Raw genomic sequence first — 15257 nt, forward strand, 5'->3', positions numbered from 1 at the left:
GATCCGTAAAACTTTAGTTTTGAAACAAAAGTGATGTTCCTTCTATTCTGGCAGCCAAAAACCCAACAAGAAGACATTTTAAAGTCAAAACCTCAAACTTTTAGCGCACCTTCTATGAGTTCTGGCTTATGTTTTGCCTCCATAGAGCGGTGATGTAGGCGATTTAAGGGGTCTATAAAGACTTAACTCTGCCTGAAGGAGCGGATGTTGGAAATAAAAGCGCTGAATATAATTATTTCTCTGTTGTACATTTGCTCATCATTAGTCTCTCGGGTTGATGCTCGGGAAATACTGCAGCACCGCATGTAACTTTGAACAAGGATCACTTGTTTAAAACACCCTAAATTGTATTAATATTTACTAATATAACCATTATTTTACTAATAAACATCTAAATAAATACAACTCAATGTAAATTATGTATTATCGCCGTGAGCGATCACAGTTTGAGTGTAGTTCTGTGTAACTGCACATATAAACCACGCTGTCAGCAGGCTTTTCATAATCTACAGGGTTCCCGCGGGGTCTTAAAAAGCCTTAAAAGCATTGATTTATTAATTTGGAAATAATACCTTAAAAAAGACTTTAAAAAGTCTTGAATTTTGATGTCTGGGTCTTAAAAATGTGCTGTATGTAACTTCTATGTATTGTAATTTTCCTCAAAAGTTTCATTTGTCAACCACGATTATTTTGATTAAATGACGTAGTATAAATAAAGAGTGGCGGAAACCAGTAATTGAGAACGCAACGCAGCCCCGGGTCACAGTCGAGCGGCAACCTCCCGCTCTCTCTCGTGAAGCCAATAAGGAAGTGACTAAAATGCTGTCAGCAGGCTTTTCATAATCTAGTACAACAAAACATTATTAGTCATTTTGATATAACATTCCAGTTGAGAAATGCATTAAAATACAGCGTTTTGTTGTTATCTTCCAGAGAATATTATTCAGTGAATTAACATTATCCAGTGAATCATTCTTGACTCTAGCTATTAAACATAAATATAAACCTAAAACAGTAGTTTAAAATGAAGTTATGACTCGTTCTTTATTTTCTCCATTTGAAAACATTAGACATTTATTTGGCGTATTGTTAATATTAGTGTTGCTGTTGATTCTTTTTAAAAAAAAAATTTTTTTTTTTATTGTAATATAAAGATGAAATTTTATGTGAAATGACTGAAAAGAGGAAAAACCAACGTGAAGTGTGTTCTTTCTTCAGTAAGACATTTATTTACTTTATAACAGTTAATAAATAACGGTTCTGCATGCTGGTTATCGGGAACACAAACATGCTAATAACTGCTATCGTATCGGTTATAAAAACCCATCAGTATTGATCGATCACTAACTGTAAACAATGTTTTTGTGCTGAGGACACACACACCTCTGTCAAAGTGCCTGACAGGGCAAGACATTACACTAATGCATTGTTTAAGTGAGGAATAATTGATGTCAGGACGTTGAATAATTTGAAAAATAAAGCAAGGTAACGTCCTGGAGTCAATTATTCTGCTTGTACTACAGATCAAGACATCGATCAGATGATATACAGGTGCTGGTCATATAATTCAAATATCATCAAGAAGTTGATTTTATTTCACTAATTCCATTCAAAAAGTGAAACTTGTATTATACAAGTGACTTTTAAACCTACATTATATTCATTATATAATTATACAACATTATATTCATTCATTACACACAGAATTATATATTTCAAATGTTTATTTCATTTAATTTTGATGATTATAACTAAGGAAAATCCCAAATTCAGGATTATCAGAAAATTAGCAAGCCCCACCCCCGATTAATCGTCTTTGTAACCTGTCGAAATGAGAAATTTCCCAAAAAGCCCATCCCTAGTTATAACACACACACACACACACTCATGTCCAGGAGAGTTCAGTGTGTGACGAGTCGTCCTGTTTCGGTCATGCTGTACTCACTCATTTATAATTGCACGGCTTGTGTATTTCTCAGCGAGGTTTATTTCCGTCCTCCGTCCACACTGAAGCCCAAGGTGGTGCGTGATGTGAAGGCCGACAGCATTGGTCAGCTGGTGACCGTCAGGGGAATCGTCACCAGAGCCACGGAGGTCAAACCCATGATGGCTGTGGCCACCTACACCTGCGATCAGTGCGGAGCCGAGACCTATCAGCCGGTGCGTATCTCACTAGTGCATGCTGTCCTTAAACTCTCGTGTGTGTGTGTGTGTTAACACGAGTCCTGTCCCTGCCGTTGGTCAGATCGCATCTCCCAGCTTCACGCCGCTCATCATGTGTCCCAGTCAGGAGTGCGTCACCAACAAGTCTGGAGGACGGCTGTATCTGCAGACACGCGGGTCAAAGTTCGTCAAGTTCCAGGAGCTGCGCATTCAGGAGCATGTGAGTGTGTGTGTGTGTGAGTGTGTGTGTGAGTGTCACGTTTGTCTGGCTGAGTGTAAATCATGCTGAGTGTTTGTGTGTGTGTGTGTGTGTTAAACACTCAGAGCGATCAGGTGCCGGTGGGAAACATTCCTCGCAGTATGACCATTTACGCCCGCGGAGAGAACACGCGTGTGGCACAGCCTGGAGATCACGTGGCTATTTCTGGAATATTCCTTCCTCTGCTGCGCTCTGGATTCAGACAGGCTATACAGGTGACACACTTCACACACGCTACACACATCTCAACGTCCTGTCAGCAAACTGGGTCTCTCTACATTTGTATCGCTGCGTCCCAGTGTTCATACTATCCGTCCTAAATGGTGTGTGAGATTAGAATAAGTGCGTCCCAAAGCATAGTGTGTTCAAAAGACAACACCAAAACACTCTGTGTTCACACCAGACGGGAATAGAGCGTCTGTCACGAGTGATTTCAATGTTAAGCCAATGCCAAGACGGAATAGACAACCTGCGGCGTTTCTTGCAAGCGAGGCGTGCGAATTGAGCGTTTCGAGTGAAACGCGCGAATTGTAAAATCTGAACTTTGGCGAAATTTCGCGCTGCGTTCACCAATCAGTAGCTTGCTCTAGTAGTGACGTGATTACGGCGTAGCGAGCGGAGGGAAAATTGGAAAGAAACTATGGAGGACAAAACTTATCATCGCTGTATGATTCTTCATACTTTTACAAGAAACCGGAATAAAAAGGATCTTGATTGTGTGTGTGTGTGTGTGTGTGTGTATATAAGATATTAATAGATGAATTGAATAAAGACCAAAGATTAGATTCACCCCAAACGAGTTATATTTTATCTTGAACCACTAAAGAGACATCAGAGACAGCGTCACACATCAGAAGGACTAGCCGAGGTGAGAGACATGATCACTGAGCCAGGGTTTTTCCTGGGTCAGAATTGGTCTTCGGTGGTGGATGACCGACATCTAAGAAGTAATGATTTGTTATACACTGATTCAGACACTGACGGGCAGACCAGTCGCTGTAATCCGTGGTCACCAACCTTTTCGAGCCCAAGATCACATCCAAAGTCCAAATGTAAAGTAAGATCTACCACAAAAAAATATTTAAAAAAAAAAGGCCAAAATGTAAGTTCTATAATAATAATAATAATTCCTTAAATTTATATAGCACTTTTCTAGACACTCAAAGTGCTCTACATAGTCAGGGGGTATCTCCTCATCCACCACCAGTGTGCAGCATCCACCTGATGATGCGACGGCAGCCATAGTGCGCCAGAACGCCCACCCCACACACACACACACAGAGGAGACAGAGTGATGAAGCCGATCAGCAGATATGGGGATTGTTAAGAGACAATGATGGTCCGAGGCCAATGGGTGAATTTAGCCAGGATGCCGAGGTCACACCTTTACTCTTTTCGAAAGACATCCTGGGATTTTTAATGACCACAGAGAGTCAGGACCTCCGTTTAACGTCTCATCCGAAGGACGGTGCTTGTTGACAGTATAGTGTCCCCATCACTACACTGGGGCGCTAGGACCCACACAGACCACAGGGTGAGCGCCCCCTGCTGGCCTCACTAGCACCTCTTCCAGCAGCAACCTCGTTTTCTCAGAGGTCTCACATCCAGGTACTGACCAGCTCAGCCCTGCTTAGCTTCAGTGGTCAAACAGTCTTGGGCTCCAGGGTAATATGGCTGCAAAGTTCTACTTTGACATTCTTGTTGCCTGTTAGTCCACTAGCAAATTATTTAACTATACAAATAGTATATAACTATACAAACTGCCAACTATAATTCAACATTTTCAACAGTAATATATAACGTTAAGTATTTCACACAGGCTTATTACTCGTATATAAACACAATAATCAGTCAGTTACAGGCCTAAGCTAATAATGTACTGTTTCACTTTCCCTTTTAAAACATATTTCAAACACTTAAAAATGGAAATACTCAGGTTATTGTAACTACACTGTAAAACCGAACAGTGAAATTAATCAAATGAAATTAGTTAATTGCACTCAAATAATAACGAAAGTTCATTGGACTTAATTTAAATAAGTTCTGTTAACTCAAAAATTTGTTGTAGTGAGGTGAACTTAAAATTATTGTTTTCTAGTTCCCAGCATGCTTTGCATCAGAAAACAAGGAAAATACATTTAGAAATTAAGTGTTATTTTGTGTGTTTTTACACAAGATTAACATAGAGGGACATTAGATTTTACAAAGGTTTATGTTATGTTGGATTTGTAGTGTTACCGTTGTGGTGAAGAGTAGAGCCTGTGGTTAGACTGAGGATGGACAGCAAAAGCCAATTTTGAGTTTATTTCCCACATTATAGGAGTTGAAAAATAGATAAAATTATGAGTGAATTACTCCCTAATTATAAGTTCGGAAATATAATTATTTAAGATAACTCTGAGATAATTTAAAGGGGGGGTGAAATGCTATTTCATGCATACTGAGTTTTTTACACTGTTAAAGAGTTGGATTCCCATGCTAAACATGGACAAAGTTTCAAAAATTAAGTTGTACGTTTGAAGGAGTATTTCTGTTCCAAAAAAACCTCTTCCGGTTTGTCACAAGTTTGGGAAAGTTTTTTTCGAGTATGGCTCTGTGTGACGTTAGATGAAGCGGAATTTCCTTATATGTGTCCTGAGGCACTTCTGCCGGAAGAGCGCGCTCCCGTATAGCAGAGCACTGAGAGCACAACAGACTTCACTGATCAGAGCGAGAGCGTCGCCAAATGTCACAAAAGAAGTGTGTTTTTGGTTGCCAGGGCAAGACAACCCTGCACAGATTACCAAAAGAGAAACAGCATTAAGGGACCAGTGGATGGAGTTTATTTTTACAGAGCATCAACGGAGTTGTGCAAGTGTTTGTGTTTGTTCCCTGCATTTCGGAGATGCTTGTTTTACAAACAAGGCCCAGTTTGACGCCGGATTTGCACATCGATTATTTCTTAAGGATAATGCAGTCCCAACGGAAAAGGGTCACGATTGTGTGTTGGAACCACAGGCGGTGAGTAAAACTGCTTCAAATATCTCTGTGTTGTTAACTTAGCTATCGGCGCGTAAGCACATCAAGTAAACAACATGCGATGTTGTCCTCAAACTGCACTTTCCACATGTACAGCTTAAAAAAAAAAAAAGACGACATAAAGTGGAACTTAGTCATTTTCCAAAACCGCTAAGCAAATATATACAGTTTCAGTACAAACCACATAGAGAAGCCTTTGCTGATGCTGCTCTTGTTAAATTTCAGCCTCTGGATCCGTGTCACAGCTTCCACACGCTCTCAACTCAAAAGCCTACTGGCGCTCGTGATTCTTTAGCTCCGCCCACACGTCACGCCTCTAGTCGCTCGTGTTTTTCCGGGGAAAATCGGTACAGACTACCTTTCTCTTATGAATATAATAAAAATAAAGACTTTTTGGCGTTATGAAGGATGCAGTACTACTCTATAGGTACTCAAGATTAACAGGATATTGAGTGAAAACGAGCATTTCACCCCCCCCCCCCCCTTTAAGGCAACTGGAATTAAATTTGTTAAGTTTATGTAAACTTAAAACATTTAAAAACATCACTTAAATGTTTTTGTGTAATCTGTTACAAAATATTTTTTGAGCTCTGTGAACTTATCAGGGTTTACAGTGTAGCATACAAAATATGACAACAGTCATCCTTCAATTCTTCAAAAATATGTTCACACAAATTACAGACCTACATTCATTTTTTAGCTACAGAAATTGAATAATGTAATAAAATGTAAAACAGCATCGCATATTTGACTGTGTAAATTAAAGATTGTTCTTTATTAAACTTAGCTATTTAATTAGGAGCAGTGAGTGATTTCTTTGTTGTTGCTGTTCGATTAATATAAAGACTGACTTTAAGAGAATGCACAGATCCAGTGGCCTGCATTCAGCTGGCTATGTCTGCTATAGGATGCTTAAAACAGGCATTTTGACATGATTTTTGTGTGAATTTGTCCATTTAAACACAATACTTCAGAGAGAGCTTATATTTGTGCGCGTCCTCGTGTCCTCTGGCTCTTAAATGTTTAAACTGACAAAGCTTAAATGAGTTTAGTTTAAACACAGATATCAGCACCCAGATGACGGAATAAATTACTGCTCATATACAGTGAATGATTTGTCCAGGGTTTTTTCTTTCTCTCATGTTTTTGTAATGTCTGGGAAGCCAGAATGCGCATGCATCAACAGAAACATTTATTAGCTGAACCCTGAACCTGTTTTTTACGTGGCATTTATAGCAAGCCATATTACAGATGATTTAACAGATGCTTTGTCAGATTTAAGTTGAAGCGCGTTCTGAACCGTGTGTGGTTGAACCCAACTTTTTTTTTTTTTTTCAGCAAACCGTTCCACCCCATTACTTCAATAATCAATCAATTACAGTTACTTTATTTATATATATATATATATATATATATATATATATATATATATATATGTATATATGTATATGTATTAGGGGTGTAACGGTTCACAAAATTCACGGTTCGATACGATACACTGATGTCACGGTTCGGTTCGGTTCGATACGTTTTAGATACAGCAAAATGTAAAAACATCTCAACTTTTCAGAGAGCCGCAAGCGCACCGCGGGTCATGTGACAAGAACTAACCAATCAGCTTCATCCTTTCCCGTAACAACGTTGAGAGCTCAGCCAAGATGAAGGATCAGCTGATCATAGTTGTATATGGATTGCAATTTTGAAATAAATTTAGTAGCAGAGCTACTGCAAGCGATTTTTAGAGCTGCAAATCCATTTATCCTTCGCTGAAATTTCCGCGTCTCATGGAGAGAGCACGTCATTGTTGCTTAGCAAAGACAGACGCCTCATGAGCGCTTCTGCCCGAGCGCTTTGGAAAGGAGGAGAAAGACGCGCTTAGCGTTTTCCATGCGTTTTTAGGCACGATATGTGAACGGCCCCTAAGGCGCTCGCTCACTCAGCACGCGCTGAAGGCTCGTTGCAAAATGTCTAATGCATTTAACAGACCAGAAATATAAGATCCTAAAATAACCAACAGGTCTGGTGTTTGGGTTGGATTCCCTGTAAGCTATAGTTTCTAAATGCTGCAGGGATAGTTTGCTGCGTGCATGTTTCTCCTTTTTATCGTCTTTTCCCAGATAGTACTGACGCATATATCCCAGATATTTCCGCTGGTGTTTTTTTTTTTTTTTTTTTTTTTTTGTATTCCCTCTGGTGTACCCTGTCATGTTGCAGATGCGACATACCGTTGTTTTTTTATCCACCACTCTCTTGCCATCACCATTATAGCTTAAAGGGAATCCAAAGTGCACCCAAACACCAGACCTGTTGGTTATTGGAGGATCTTCTCATTTCTAGTCTGTTAAACGCATTGGCTATTTTGCAACGAGCCTTCAGCGTGTACTGAGTGAGCGAGCGCCTGCTGAGTAGCCTAACATAAACATATAAGATGGTGTTTTTTTTTCTTCTTCGGGAGTGTCAGGGGCGTTTCCTGTTACGTTGTTTGGGTTATTGGGCTACCTTGTTGAACGCATATCATTATATTTCTCTCTCTCTCTCTTTTTTTTTTTTTTCAAATATAATTAATTACTCCAACGAACCGTTCGGTATACATAATGCGTATCGAACCGAAAGCGTCGTACCGAACGGTTCAATACGAATACGCGTATCGTTACACCCCTAATATATATATATATATATATATATATATATATATATATATATTAGGGGTGTAACGGTTCACAAAATTCACGGTTCGGTTCGATACGATACACTGATGTCACGGTTCGGTTCGGTTCGGTTCGATACGTTTTAGATACAGCAAAATGTAAAAACATCTCAACTTTTCAGAATGCCGCAAGCGCACCGCGGGTCATGTGACAAGAACCAACCAATCAGCTTCATCCTTTCCCGTAACAAGGTTGAGAGCTCAGCCAAGATGAAGGATCAGCTGATCATAGTTGTATATGGATTGCAATTTTGAAATAAATTCAGTAGCAGAGCTACTGCAAGCGATTTTTAGAGCTGCAAATCCATTTATCCTTCGCTGAAATTTCCGCGTCTCATGGAGAGAGCACGTCATTGTTGCTTAGCAAAGACAGACGCCTCATGAGCGCTTCTGCCCGAGCGCTTTGGAAAGGAGGAGAAAGACGCGCTTAGCGTTTTCCACGCGTTTTTAGGCACGATATGTGAACGGCCCCTAAGGCGCTCGCTCACTCAGCACGCGCTGAAGGCTCGTTGCAAAATGTCGAATGCCTTTAACAGACCAGAAATATAAGATCCTAAAATAACCAACAGGTCTGGTGTTTGGGTTGGATTCCCTGTAAGCTATAGTGTCTAAATGCTGCAGGGATAGTTTGCTGCGTGCATGTTTCTCCTTTTTTTCGTCTTTTCCCAGATAGTACTGACGCATATATCCCAGATATTCCCGCTGGGTTTTTTTTTTTTTTTTTTTTGTAATCCCGCTGGTGTACCCTGTCATGTTGCAGATGCGACATACCGTTGTTTTTTTATCCACCACTCTCTTGCCATCACCATTATAGCTTAAAGGGAATCCAAAGTGCACCCAAACACCAGACCTGTTGGTTATTGGAGGATCTTCTCATTTCTAGTCTGTTAAACGCATTGGCTATTTTGCAACGAGCCTTCAGCGTGTACTGAGTGAGCGAGCGCCTGCTGAGTAGCCTAACATAAACATATAAGATGGTGTTTTTTTCTTCTTCGGGAGTGTCAGGGGCGTTTCCTGTTACGTTGTTTGGGTTATTGGGCTACCTTGTTGAACGCATATCATTATATTTCTTTCTCTCTCTTTTTTTTTTTTTTCAAATATAATTAATTACTCCAACGAACCGTTCGGTATACATAATGCGTACCGCGTACCGAACCGAAAGCGTCGTACCGAACGGTTCAATACGAATACGCGTATCGTTACACCCCTAATATATATATATATATATATATATATATATATATATATATATATATATATATATATATATATATATATATATATATATAATAAATCATTTTTTATTTTATTTAAAGTTATGTCATGTGTGAAATGCTTGTCACAAGTTGTAAGAAAAGATAAGGCAAATGTTTTGACTGCAATTCACACCCAGCGGTAATTCAGCAAATATATTCTCCGAATGCACCACGTGAAACATGTATTCGTCTTCCGACCATTAGGATCAGCTGATTTTGATGCGAGGAGAGAGCAAAGACCGAACTGAAGACGGAGAGTGCGTGCGGGGTTGGGGCGCTGTGCTCGTTCTCTCCGTCACTCCGTCAGTAGCCTGCTTCACTCATAAAACCCAATTACAGATCAAAAACGGCTTTGGCGGGACAAAAAAATCGTTTTGGCACCGCCAAAAATTTTTCAATGTAGGAAAAACCCTGTGAGCTCTCGCTGATAATTGGCAAAACACATGTTTAAATAGACGCTGTCTTTATAAATAAATTGCATATTTGAGTTTAAAACTACATTCTTGCATTAAATACTTTTAAAACTACATTTCATGACACCATAACAGTAATATTTAGAAAATTATCTGAATAAAAAAGGTGGTTGAATAGAGCATCACAGTCCCGTGCACAGCTGGTGCCGGAAGTAAAAATTCAATGCAATTTCTGACATTTGGGGTATAAGCCATAAAAACGTAACCATACATGGTAGACTTAAAACCAGCTACGGCTGTACTAAGCGATTAGTATATGCTCATATAAACCAAAAGGATCATGGGGCACTAACCTTGTTTTGATATAAATGCCTTTTATTCGCGATGCTTTGCCTAAGTACTTCATTACCCACAATCCTGAACAATCCCACAATCCCACAGTGATGCATCTGATTGGTGGAGCTCGTGTAACCATCTGGTTAAAACCCCGCGAAGGTCCGTGAAGACTGAAGATCATTAATAAAAAAATAAAATGAAATAAAAACCCGTTGCGTTTTTGCACGTTAGACTTATCAGTGCAGTCATGATCTCCTTGGCTGCCATGAGAGTTTTGCAGGGAGGTTGGTAGCTTAGCTAGACTACTGTAGCCTTCTTATGGTATGAGTCATATCAAGCATTTTATAATGCCACTGTCAAAACAATATTTAGCCTAGGCATAGCTTTTTGTGCATTTACTGAACATTTGTGTAATGGCAAAGACATGTGTTGACGACTGAGCGGTGATTGCAGTCAGGTACGAAGCACTGCACCATTGCTGACGTTATTGTTAACCACTTTCACACGCACACAATATAAAATACACGATGATAAATATAAAAATCAATACATATATAAAACACTATTTATTTACATGATTGTAAATTCACTATATAAAATAAAATTCACTGGAGGAATAAGTTTGCGCGTGGGACTGTGATGCTCTATATGCTGCGTGAACTCAGCTGGCAGAAGCCCCCCCCGTGAAGTTAATTTCACACGTGAATGAAGCGTATGAACTCAATGTTCAAACGTCCAACTACGCTCGAATAGTGCGATTTATCCGCGCAAGTCGTGTCTGGTGTGAACATAGCATAATGGCTAATATTACCCACAATCCATTGTGATTATCAACATTTTAAGATGGTGAAAAAAAGTTTTATTTCATCTACAACAACAGTGTGAACTTCTATAAAGATCAGTTTGGCCAGGAACTTTTAAATGTATTGTTATACAAACAATGTGAGCCGAGTTCTCCGCATGAAAGATCAGTGCGGGACTTCTCTCTCTGATCCTGTAGAAAATAAATGAAGCATGGACGTTAACTGTGACCAGATGATTAACAGACCAGTTTACAGTGACAGGATGTGACAGAGGGTCTGTTAGAGACACCATTGTCACATGATGGTTTATCCCAAAAGTTGCCCACTCTTCTACTGCTTTCTCTGAAGTGTGTACGGTTTCTACACAAGAGTACGTCCTGTAAGGCTGAAGTTTGAGTTAGTGAATTGGGATGCAGCGTAAGACTATCTAAACATCTAAACAAGCTCTTTACGGTATTCACATATGTCTGGTGTGTGTGTGTGTGTGTGTGTGTCAGGGTCTGCTGTCAGAGACGTATCTGGAGTGTCACTGCATCACTCTGATGAATAAGACTGAGGATGATGAGCTGGGAACTGAAGAGCTGAGTGATGAAGAGCTGCGGCAGATCACAGGTAACACGCTTCGTGTCTGTGTGTGGTCTATAAGGGTTGTGAAGTGTCTGGACTCACGTGTGTGTGTGTGTGTGTGTGTGTGTGTGTAGAGGAGGACTTCTACGAGAAGCTGGCGGGATCGATCGCTCCAGAGATCTACGGTCATGAGGATGTGAAGAAGGCTCTTCTGCTGCTGCTGGTGGGAGGAGTGGAGCAGGCTCCTCGTGGGATGAAGATCCGGGGTGAGACACGGCCGTCTGATGCTCCATCACTCTACACCTTCAGTGAAACGCCTACTTTATTAAACTCACATCAGACTCTTTGATAGACAATGTTATTCACTGAAGATAATCGAGTCTATATTCATTGATGCTTTTTGAGAGTTGTTCCTGTATGGGAGCTAAACTGGGCATTATCTTGCCATTAAGACCAAACATCAGATTTCTTCTGCAAAAGCAACAACATGAACTGTTTTCATTCAGACGGTTTGAGAATAGCTAACAACCGCTTAGAACAAAACCGAGCAGTATTTACATCACTCTGTTGTGTGTTTGAGTCACTGTAACACTGATAAATGTGTCAGAAAACACCATAAATACAATAGAGTTAGATCTGAATCTGAAAGATCTCTATATATATATATCATCATATCACCCAGTCCATAACTTACACTGTATTAAAGCACTACGAGGTTAGGAATGTCTGATGTTTCCTGACCCAGTGTGTGTATGAAGCGCTGTGTGACTGACTGCGTCTGTGTCTGTAGGGAACATTAACATCTGTCTGATGGGAGATCCGGGTGTGGCCAAGTCTCAGCTGCTGTCCTACATCGACCGTCTCGCTCCTCGCAGTGAGTGTGACCCGCAGCATCGCTCCACCGTCCGCTAGCGTCCCGCCGCTAACTCTCAGCGCTGTGTTTCAGGTCAGTACACGACGGGCCGGGGCTCGTCCGGCGTGGGGCTGACGGCGGCGGTCATGCGTGACCCGGTCACCGGTGAGATGACCCTGGAGGGCGGGGCTCTGGTGTTAGCCGATCTGGGCGTGTGCTGCATTGATGAGTTTGATAAGATGGCTGACGCCGACCGCACGGCCATCCACGAGGTCATGGAGCAGCAGACCATCTCCATCGCTAAGGTGAGCTCCTCCGCTGGAGCTGGGTGTTTTCTGACTCCTTGAATGAGTGTGATCATGTGTGTGTGGTGTTTGTCTCAGGCCGGCATCATGACGTCTCTGAACGCACGCTGCTCGATCCTGGCTGCGGCGAACCCAGCGTACGGCCGCTACAACCCTCGCAAAACCCTGGAGCAGAACATCCAGCTGCCGGCGGCGCTGCTGTCCCGCTTCGACCTGCTGTGGCTCATCCAGGACAAACCTGATACAGACAACGACCTGCGTCTGGCGCAGCACATCACATACGTGCACCAGCACTGCAAAGCAGCCGCCCACACACTTCAGCCCCATCCACATGAAGCTCATGAGGTGAACCAGGACGCTTCTGTGCGACAGACACACTCACGCTTTTATTTTATTGTAATTTCACATTTTGAATGTTTTTGTATGCTTAATTTAGCTCATGTAAAACATCAATTTTATTTTACAAATAATTTTTTGGCGTTTCTTTTATGTGCACTTAAGATCTTTACTGTTTAAGTTATTAATTGAGCCGCTTTGAATGTAATTCAGTTTCGATGCTGATTCAACATTGTGATGTCTGTCATCGTCCCAATCCTGAATTGACCTGTAATTACAAGAAATCATCAGCTGACAAAGAAATCAGAGAAATGCAGATGTGTGACTGATGTCTGAAGCTGATTGGATCACCTGATGTTCGTTCTTCTCTCCGTCAGGCGTTACATCAGTAAGTGTAAGCAGAAGCAGCCGGTGGTTCCTGAGGCTCTGTCGGATTACATCACCGCTGCGTATGTAGAGATGAGGAAAGAGGCACGAGTCAGTAAAGACACGACGTTCACCTCGGCCCGAACCCTGCTGTCCATCCTGCGCCTCTCCACTGCCCTGGTGAGACACACACACACACACACACACGTCAGCAGGACTTGATCTCTGGAGCTGGTCTGATGTGGCCGTCGGGTGTTAAAAGTGCTGTTTGTGCAGGTAGCTGTGTTCATCTCTACTGTAGAAGCAGCACTTCACGACACACGCTGGCGCAGGTTCAGTCGTCCGGTGACACGCAGAGATCCGTGTTTGTCGTGTGACGGTCAGCTTTGCGGGGTGGGCATTCAGCCTGGGGTCACGCCGCTGTGCAAACCCATGCAAAACTGACCGCACACGACGCTGCAGCGCTCAGACGCACGTCTCAGAGACTAGCTGGTGTTGAGAGGCGGAGACTTGGGCAGTTGCTGGCTTTCCCACAAGGCATTGCACTTGTCTCGGTCTGACAGTGCCGGCACAAATCATCTGTTTGACTGAAACTCACCTGACTTTGGAAAAATGTTTTGTATTTGTGGAACGTGGTGACTTACACACATGATGTGACTTCAGGTGTGTGTGTGTGTGTGTGTGTGTTCAGGCTCGTTTGCGGATGGTGGATGTTGTGGAGAAGGAGGACGTTAATGAGGCCATGCGACTGATGGAGATGAGCAAAGACTCTCTGCAGGCCGACAAGACCAACAACACCAGGTACACACTCACACACACACACACACACACACACTCTCTCACACTCTCTCTCTCTCTCTCTCACACACACACTCACTCACACAGTCTCTCTCTCTCTCTAAACACACTATCTCTCTGTCTCTCTCTCTCTCTCACACTCTCCCTCTCTCTCTCTCTCACTCACACACACACACACTCTCTCTCTCTCTCTCTCTCTCTCTCTCTCTCGCACACACACACACACACACTCTCTCTCTCTCACACACACACACACACACACACTCTCTCTCTCTCTCTCTCTCTCTCTCTCTCTCTCTCACACACACACTGTCCCTCTCTCTCTCACACACACTCTCACTCACTCACTCTCTCTCTTTCTCTCTCTCTCTCTCTCTCTCTCACACACACTCTCACTCACTCTCTCTCTCTCTCTCTCTCTTTCTCTCTCTCTCTCTCTCACACACACTCTCACTCACTCACTCTCACTCACACACACTGACTGCAGCGTGACCGTGGCTCTCTCTCTCTCGTGTGTGTGTGTGTGTGTGTGTGCAGGGCACAGCGTCCCGCTGACGTGATCTTCTCTCTGCTGCGAGAGCTGGCCGGTGAAGGAGTCGTGAGGTCTGTTCGTGTGGCCGAGGCAGAGCAGCGCTGTGTGTCTCGTGGTTTCACTCCTGCACAGTTCCAGGCCGCTCTGGACGAGTACGAGGAGCTGAACGTGTGGCAGATAAACCAGGCGCGTTCACGCATCACGTTTGTGTGAACACCGAGTGACTGGAAGTGATCCCGTGTGTTTGAACCTTTCCAGCTGATGGTGTTGTGATGAGGGAGCAAGCTTCCTTTTTGTTTTGCTTTTAAATCTGTTAAATCCCTGAAATAAATGCTGTAAATAGATCAAATTTGTGTTGATTTACCTTTAATCATTTAGCTGATGCTTTTAACGTGTAATGTACGAGTCGAAAATGCTAGGCACGTTATACTTTCACTGAAGCAAGTGAAAGATCTCTGCGTCAGCGCGGAAAGTGAGGAACTAACTGATCTCTGCTTCATTACAGTTTGCACATATGTTTTCGTTGCGAACGTTGATCTTCCTTC

The 15257-nt window shown here is 42.2% G+C and overlaps 1 pseudogene; it reads left to right on the forward strand.

Annotated features, from left to right (window-relative positions):
- The first annotated feature begins 1917 nt into the window (after window positions 1–1917).
- Window positions 1918–15061, forward strand: LOC113088646 (DNA replication licensing factor mcm7-A-like; annotated as a pseudogene).
- The last annotated feature ends 196 nt before the right edge of the window (window positions 15062–15257 follow it).

This window comes from Carassius auratus, unplaced genomic scaffold (genome assembly GCF_003368295.1).
Source record: "Carassius auratus strain Wakin unplaced genomic scaffold, ASM336829v1 scaf_tig00046746, whole genome shotgun sequence".
Classification (NCBI taxonomy): domain Eukaryota; kingdom Metazoa; phylum Chordata; class Actinopteri; order Cypriniformes; family Cyprinidae; genus Carassius; species Carassius auratus.